Raw genomic sequence first — 8,988 nt, forward strand, 5'->3', positions numbered from 1 at the left:
GTGTATTGATCTGCCCAAACCGACCCTTAAAATCACTTATAAAAATTACAGCCCCAATTTCAGTCCATTATAACCATAAAAGACCCTACAACTTAGACATCCAACGCTGCCCCAATTTTCAGTTGATTACAGTTCATAACCTGTCAACCATAAAAGCCCCTTAGTTGTACGTATTGTATTCTTTTTAGCTGCCTAATAGCCCCTCTTCATATCAATTATTTATGTCCACTTGGAGGGACTAGTAATGTCAAGTTTGAGATTTTTAGAGTTTGAAGCGGTCCAGTTACGCCTCTTACAGTATATGAGACAAATAGGATACCAATATGGTGAATTGGTGAGAAGGTGATGCCAAGTGGGCCCCAGACACTTTCATGTCTAAGATGGACTAGAGAAGGTCTGTTGGGAAGCGGAAGTGATACAGACCGTCGGAACCTTAAAATAGGCAAATTTCGCAAACCAGAATAAATTATTTTACGTATCATATATGATTTTGGGGTAAGAGAAGCTACTTTAATTGTTGCCCATGCCAAATTTGTGAGATTTCATCTAATCGATGGCCGAAAATCTATTTTATTTTCATTTTTACTATTTATAATAAGTTTTAGTATGACTATAAATCTTCATTCTTTGAGTTTTATGAGTTGTGTCCAACATGAAAAGTGTTTAGAAAAATTAAAAGAATAACGTTGTTAAGTCAAATAGGACACTTAACTATAAATAGTAAATTTAATATTTATAGTAAGTCATGAGTTTTAGAGAGTTGGAGTTGGAGTTTGATTATGAAACTTCTTCCTATGTTTGATATCACTATTTAAGAGATCGTAAATTCATTTTTATTCTTTATTAATGAAATTTTAATTTATGCAGAATTTATTTCTATTTTTTACATCTCCTCATGGATTTGGAGTAGTTATCCTTGAGGAAGACGGTGATCGACCTCACCATGTCTTTCCCGGTATTAGAAGGATGCAACACTGATTGGCCAAAGTTTAGTCCATAAAAGCTAGTGTGGAAACTCATAACGGGGAGTGTTCATCATGGACGGGAGAAGAAAAAAAAAACCAATTCCAACCAAAATAGAGAAGAATATGCAAAGCAGAGTTACTTATAAGACGGCCTATCTGCAAGTTACATTCCAAGCTACATGATCAAGATTATGGAAAATTTGTTAGGAGTTAGAGGAAGAACCCTATCCTTCCACCATCTGACTCATAACAATCTTGTGTGAGTGTCTGAATAGGCGACTAATCTTCTCAAGTCTTGTTTACATATGATCACACTTAACTTATCTATCTATCTTGGTACTAGGAGTCTAAGTTGTTCCACACAATCAATTCTAGCACGCACGCACGCACCACATGCAACCAACAACAATCCGATACACCAACAGATATTATTTAGAAGCATAGTGATTCTTTGACGCAGGGATGAACGTGATGAGGTCGACCACCGTCTTCCTCAAGGATAACTACTCTGAATCCACGGACTTTCTTTAGATTCCTTACAGAGACTTCTCGAATCCACGAGGAAAGAAAGCAAGAAGAATAGAAATAAATTCTAATAAATTTGAAATTTAATTGAGGAATGAAATAAACAAGTTCACAACCCTTTAAATAAGGATGCCCAAGCAATGGGAGATAAATCAGAAGCAAACTACAACTAAAACTTATAGAATTTGCAACTTACTATAAATAATAAACTTACTATTTATAGAAGGTCGTGACGTTTACTAGTGCGCAAGGTTTTCGGCCAAAAATAGTAAGTGTCCTATTTGGCTTCACCAAGCTGTTCTTCTCATTATTCTAAGCTCTTTTCGCGTTGGACACAATTCCTAAAGCCCAACGGATGAAGAGTTATAATCAAAATAAAACTTAATATTTATAGTAAAAACAGAATTAAAATAGGGAAACAACCATCGATCCAAAGGTATTTCGCAAATCCGGCTTGCACAACCTGGCATAGTGGGGTTGGGTGGCTAAAGTAACTCGTTCTACCCCAAAATCATATATTTTACGCCCAATAACTCATTCGGGATTGCGAGATACGCCCGATCTAAGGTCTGATGGTCTGGATAACTTCTGTCGTCGACCGGGCCTTTTCTGATCCATCTTGACTATAGAACTATCCGCGACCCACTCTACATCATTCTTTGAAATATTTAATGATGAATTTAATATAGACAAGTTATTAATAACAAATAGTATTTGAGCTTAAGCTGCGCTGGTTATTTAACTTATAAGAGCATGTCCATTTTGGACAATCAACACTCTAAACCAGCCTTGGTTTTAATTCCTACCATGCGCCCCGGGCTTACAACAACCTTCACCCGGTCCAATCCCAGCCATTGACAGCCCAACACATACGTGAACGTACAGCACCAAAAATGGAAAAGGGAGACCCTTTCTTACAGGAGCAGATTAGGTCCTACCCCCTACCACCTTAGTGGGTGTTGCCCTCACTGTGGGGCCTACCTTGTTGATTTGTTGTATATCCGTGCCTGTCCATCTGTTTTTCCAGCGTGGTTCAAAAAATTAATCAGATCCAAATCTCAGTTGGGCCATACATAAGAAAATAGTCTAATTGTAATAAAAAATCAACTTGATCTAAAACTTTTGTAACCTAAAAAAATGTTTTTAATCGTCATTCGTCACTGTTTCCAGTGATATTGTCTACCAAAGATTTGGATCTGCTTAAATTTTGGGATGACGTACTAAAGTGAGCTAAAACAACGGATGGGCCACATGGATTTACACCACATTCACCAAGGTGGCCCCACACGGTAAGGGTAACACCTGGATAATACCCAACTTGGAAAGCCAGATAGCTCCGATTTCGCGACAGGGACCCCACATCAAAACAAGGGACGTGCCTCAGATATCACCGGAAACGGATTGGCTACTCGCCCTGACACCAGCTAATGGCTGGTGGTCGGTGCTCTGTGGGCCCCACAATGATGTATGTGTTTCATCCATGCCGTCCATATATTTTTATAGATCATTTTACATTATGAGACCGAAAATGAGGTATATTCCAATCTCAAATGGACCACATTACAGTAAACAGTGTTGAATGAGCGTCGACCATTAAAAACATTTTGGGGACTATAGAAGTTTTGGATCAAGCTGATTTTTGTTGTTTCCCTTCATCTGGGACTGTATGACCTAATCAACAGATTGGATGTCAAATAAACAGTACAGTGGGCCTTAGGAGGATTTTAATGGTGGATATCCAATCACTATTGATTTCATGTGGTGTGGTCCAACTGAGATTTATATACCTCTAATTTTTGAAATCAAGCCCTAAAATGAACTGTAAAAATGGATGAACGGAATGGATGAAACACACATATCATGTTGGGGCCCACAGAGCACCGACCACTAGCCACGGGGCTGGTGGCAGGGGGAGTAGCCAATCCGTTTCCGATATCACCGATGCCACGTGGGCTGCATCGAATTAACTGAAATCGTTGAATAGGTAGATAAAAGAGTCAACAGGGCACCGTGATAAGATCACACTGTTTGGACGTTCCACGTTAGATGATCTGAATAGAGCCTCGATATTGCTTTTATTAGTGGTCAGTCTCTGTGGGACCCGCCGGATGCATGGATCAGATCGTTATGACAAACGTATGGGAGATTGCCTTGGGCCGCGACAAGGATGCGCTGCCATGTGTGCCGAGAGTCATCAAATCATAAAGAAAAACTAACTTTAATGGTCCAGCAGAGGGTAATGTATGATACACTCAGCGCATATATACATATATGGTACTATAAGGTCGACCTCACGGGAACTTTCCATGAGGTCGAGCTGGGTGGGCGCCACTGTGATGTGTTTCGAACATCTACCCCATCAGTCAGATGCACAATTCCATCGTGGGCCTAGGTCTCAAAAATCAAGTCAATCCATGACTTTTTTGGGCCACACCACATACGGAAGTGGAGAGAGGCTGTGCACCATTAAAACATTTATAATCATTTTTTGGGCCCACAGAGATATGGTTTGCAAATCCAGCCCATCCATTATGTGTGTCCCACTTGGATGAGGGTTCAGAACAAGTTTCAACAGAATTTAAAACTCAGGTGGGCCCCACCATGTGTTTTTATATGTTTTAACGGTGTCTTCACATGATTTTAGATGGTATGGCCCACATGAGTTCCGTATACGGTTGATTTTTGGGATATCCTATAATTTACACAGGACCCATCAAATGCACGGTGTTGATGGTCGACACGCATCACGGTGGGGCCCACATAGCTCAACCTCACCGAGCTTACAGTGAGGTCGAGTGCATATTACCTTTTCATATATATATATATATATATATATATATATATATATATATATATATATATATATATATATATATATATATACATATATGGTACTATAAGGTCGACCTCATGGGAACTTTCCATGAGGTCGAGCTGGGTGGGCGCCACTGTCAATACGATGCATTTGATTGGTCCCCATTAGGTTATGGAATATCCGTATATAGAACTCAGGTAGGCTGTACTATCTAAAATCATGTGAAGACATGCCTAAAACATGTAAAAGCACTTGATGGAGCTTACCTGAGTTTTGGATGAGGCTGAAACTTAATCTAACCTCTCATCCATTGGGATACAAATAATGGATAGGCTGGATTTGTGAACCACATCTCAATGGGCCAAATGAATTATTATGAATGTTTTAATGGGAGGGTAACTGCTCTCAACTGTTGTATGTGGTGTGGCCCACCCAAGTCATGGAATGACTTGATTTTTAAGCTGGTGGCCCAACATGAAATGGTGCATCTGATTGATGGGGAAAATCTTCGACACACATCATGGTGGGGCCCACACAACTCGACCCCATAGTACCATTTCTTATATATATATATATATATATATGATGCGACATGAAACCCCAAAGGACCAATTTTCAGCTAGATCCTAAACTCTGGTGGGTCATAGCAAAGAGAGATAAGAGATACAAATCAAGGGAGAAAATTATTTTCTTTTTCATGGTCTACCAAAGTTTTGGATCAAAGTAAAAGTTGGGTCTTGGGGGTTTCACGAGGTGTCGCATCACGTGAACCGTTCAAATTATGCAAATCACATCATGTATGATGAATTCTCAAAAACTTTCATACGAGTTCTGTGTGAACTAGTGCACAGCTGAGCATTTGGATATATATATATATATATATATATATATATATATATATATATATATATATATATATATATATATATATATATTCCCATGAGGTCGAGTTGCGTGGGCCCCGTTATGATGTGTGTCGAACATCAACACTATGAATTTGATGGTCCCTTAATATGTGGGGCCCACTTTAGCCCAAAATCAGGTAAGTACTTATCTCAAGTTTGTTTTGTCTACCCTTAATAGTTACTGTCTACCATGTGGGCCCAACCTTTAACATGCACTATTCATTATGTTGGGCCCACTTTAGCCCTTTGTCTAATGTGAACTGTCCATCGGGTAGGGCTTACCTTCAATGTGGACCATCCATCTCGCAAGGCTCACCTTTGATGTAAACTATCAATCATGTGGGGCCCACCTTGGATGTGGGCTGTCCATCATGCAAGCCCATCATTAATGTGGACCATCCATCATGTAGGGTCCAACTTCAAAGTGAGTGTCCATCAAGTGGGACCCGCCTTGTATGTGGGTCATTTATCATCAAGGGACAACCTTGGATGTGAATTGTCCTCATGTTGGGCCCACTCATCTATCATGTGGGGGCCACCATCAATGTTATCGTCCATTATATGGGGCCCACCTTTAATATCCACCGCCCATCACGTGGAGCCTACTTTGATGTGGACTGTCCATCATGTGGGTCACACCTTTGATCTAGGCCGCCATCATGTGGGGCCTACCTTGGATGTGAGCCATTCATCATCAACACTTTTGATGTGTACCGTCCATTATGTTGAGCTCATGTTGATGTGATCATCCATCATATAGGACCCATGATCAAAATAAATTGTTCATCATGTGAGGCCCACCTTCAATGTCCATAATCCATCATATGAAGCCCACCCTTGATATGGATTGTCCATTGTGTGGGCCCCACCTTTGATATGGGTCATCCATCATGTGGGGCCTACCTTGGATGTGGGCCATTCATCATTAGGGGCCGACCTTTGATGTGAACGTCCATTTCATCCATCATATGGGGCCCACCTTCAATGTTATTGTCCATCATGTGGAGCCATCTACAATATCCACTAATCCTCGTGTGGAGCCCACCTTTGATATGGACTGTCCACATGTGGGCCCAACCCCTTTGAATGTGGGCCGTTAATCATTAGGGCTACCTTTAATGTAGATGGTCTATTGTGTGGGCCCCTCCTTTGATGTGCGTCACCTTGCCCATCATGTGGGGCCTCCTTTGATATGGACTATCCATCACGTGGAGAGAGAGAAAGAGAGTAGAGTAGAAAAATTAAAAGCATAAAAAGCAAAGAAAAGACATTAGCTGCTTTTACAATAGTGTTATAACTTATTATTAATGAGGTTACACCCAGATCCATAGTTCAACTGGCCCACTGAGTGGAGATACCTCATTTCAACACTTGAGGCCTTGGTATCGATTCCTAGTGGGGGTGGCTAACATGGAGTGTGTGTGCTGACATGGGTGTGGACTGAGGTTGAAAAGGGTACTTACTGGATGGTATTCAAATATGGGCCTTTATTATTCTACTTACAACAGTAGATAAGTAACTTATTTGAGATAAGTTTATAAGATGATTGGTTGTAACTTTTTTTTTTTTTTTTTAATTACTTAAACTCACTTAATCACTTCAGTTAATTTTTTAATTTTTAATTTTTAATATCTTTTCTACTTTTCATAAGTTGTTAAAGAGAGGTAAGCATTACTACTTTTCATAAGTTGTTAAAGAGAGGTAAGCATTACGAGAAACGAAAGAGATGAAAAGCTGATAAGAATGTTTTTACCAAACATACTTATCTACCTAATAAGTTGAAACTATGATATGCTACTTTAAGGCATCAGTAGCTTATCTTAACTAACTTATAATCCAAACGCCCTTAAATGTTTTGAATGAGAGGTTAGGATTGTAAAATCTGTCTTTTCTTTGGATGGTAATTTTTACGGCAGCATGCTGACAATTAGGGGTGTACACGAACCGAGCTAGCTCGGTTAGCTCGCCCAACTTGACTCGAAAAAGCTCGATTCGACTCGGTTCGAAGCTTAGTTCGAGCTGAGTCGAGCTGATTTTTTGAGCTCGAAAATGAGTTCGAGCCAAGTACGAGCAGGCCCCAGCTTGACTCGACTCGGATCGAATATAGCTCAAATCCAGCTCAAATCGAACTCAGATCGAACCAATTCGGTGACTCGATTACTTTGCCATTAATGTTGCTCACCAACTATTTGATAAAATGACTCAACGAAATGTGGCTGGTGGCAAGGTAGGTTTGGCTGGTGGCAAGCAAGGTTTGTGATATCGAAAATGATAGACCAGTTCGAAAACCAATTTGTGAACATGGAGGTCCAGGCGGAGTTCATGGAGAGCTCGATGGCAAGTAACACATTGTTGTCCACTCCGAAGGGGGAAGTCAACAGTCTGATGCAATAGGTGGCGGATGATTATGGGCTGGAAGTGTCGGTGGAGCTGCCATGAAACAAATACCTTTTTTTTTTCTTTGTTTTTTTGGGTTTTTATGTTATTTAGAAGGTGTTTGATAAAATACCAGTAAAACCATTGCCTTTGTTTGTAAAATAGTGGGATTTTGAAGTTGCAGTTCAGGTGTTTGTGGAAATGCCTCAAGTGGAAACTCAGCTTGATCTTATCTCGAACTCGGCCTGAGCTGCTGACCAAATCGAGTTGAGCTGGCCAGTCAGGCTCGAGGACCGAACTGAGCCGGTTCGACTCGATGTACACCCCTACTGACAATCAAAGTTTGAGTATCTTGTAATTCCTCAACATTAAACGTGGCAGGAGCGTTGGATCCAAAATAACCGTCCAAGACTCTAAGTATGTTGTTGGTTCGTCGAGATGAAACCTAGCTTGGCTCGTTGCACTTGGGGCTGTCAACTGGCTGGGCCGGACATGTCTTTGGCCCAGATTTTAAATTGCCTGTGGAGGGCCTATTCAAAATTTTTGTGTCAACGGGCTGGATTAGCCTGGCCCATTCATTTGGAAGGTCTAAAATTAATGCTTGGATCAAGCCACGATCAATGCACGCGCATTGCATCCGTAAGCCGAAGACTATCAATTAGATAGACTTGGGCTGAAAAAGAAAACTTTTGAATAAGCTAGGCCTAATCAGTCCAAACTACAAGCCCAAACCAATGCAGGTTCGAGCTGTTAACAAACCCTACTCAAGTGGCCTAGAACCAAACTCGAGTTGGGCCTCATGTTGTCTAACCATTGTACGGGATTGAAGTGAGCCCAGAGCTTCCTCTCCACCTAAAATAATGAATGACCTATAAGCCCAATGGACCGGCCCAGCCCATCGAGTCATTGTCAACCCGGTGAATCTAGATCACCCATCTGATGGGCCATACTGTTGGATTTGTATTACGGAATTGACGGATCATCTATGCATCAATAATGGAGATTCAATACCATAACCTTAAAGTGTACCTAATTAGGAAGACATTCTCAATGCCTCGATGTTGGCTGAGAGGAATATTCATCTTCTGCATCTAAGAGAAGCCCTCAATGAGATTAGGGTTTTTTTTCCTCTTATGTGGGCAAGAGAAATAAGACATATATTTATACAAAAGAGGGTTAGAGAAGCTTACCCAACACACTTTTCTCCTCTAGGATCTCTACACCGTACGTTTTCATATTCAGCTTAATAACCGTATACAGGGACCATAGTTTTAAGCGTCCTGCCCCAACTCTATTTGCAATTATCACAACTGTAGTTAAATCCACTGAATTGCTTATTCCGAATAATCCAATAGTCAGATTTAAACATGTAATCATGTATAGCCCACCGAATAAGAGTCTT

Source organism: Magnolia sinica, chromosome 6, assembly GCF_029962835.1.
Source record: "Magnolia sinica isolate HGM2019 chromosome 6, MsV1, whole genome shotgun sequence".
NCBI classification, from domain to species: Eukaryota; Viridiplantae; Streptophyta; class Magnoliopsida; order Magnoliales; family Magnoliaceae; genus Magnolia; species Magnolia sinica.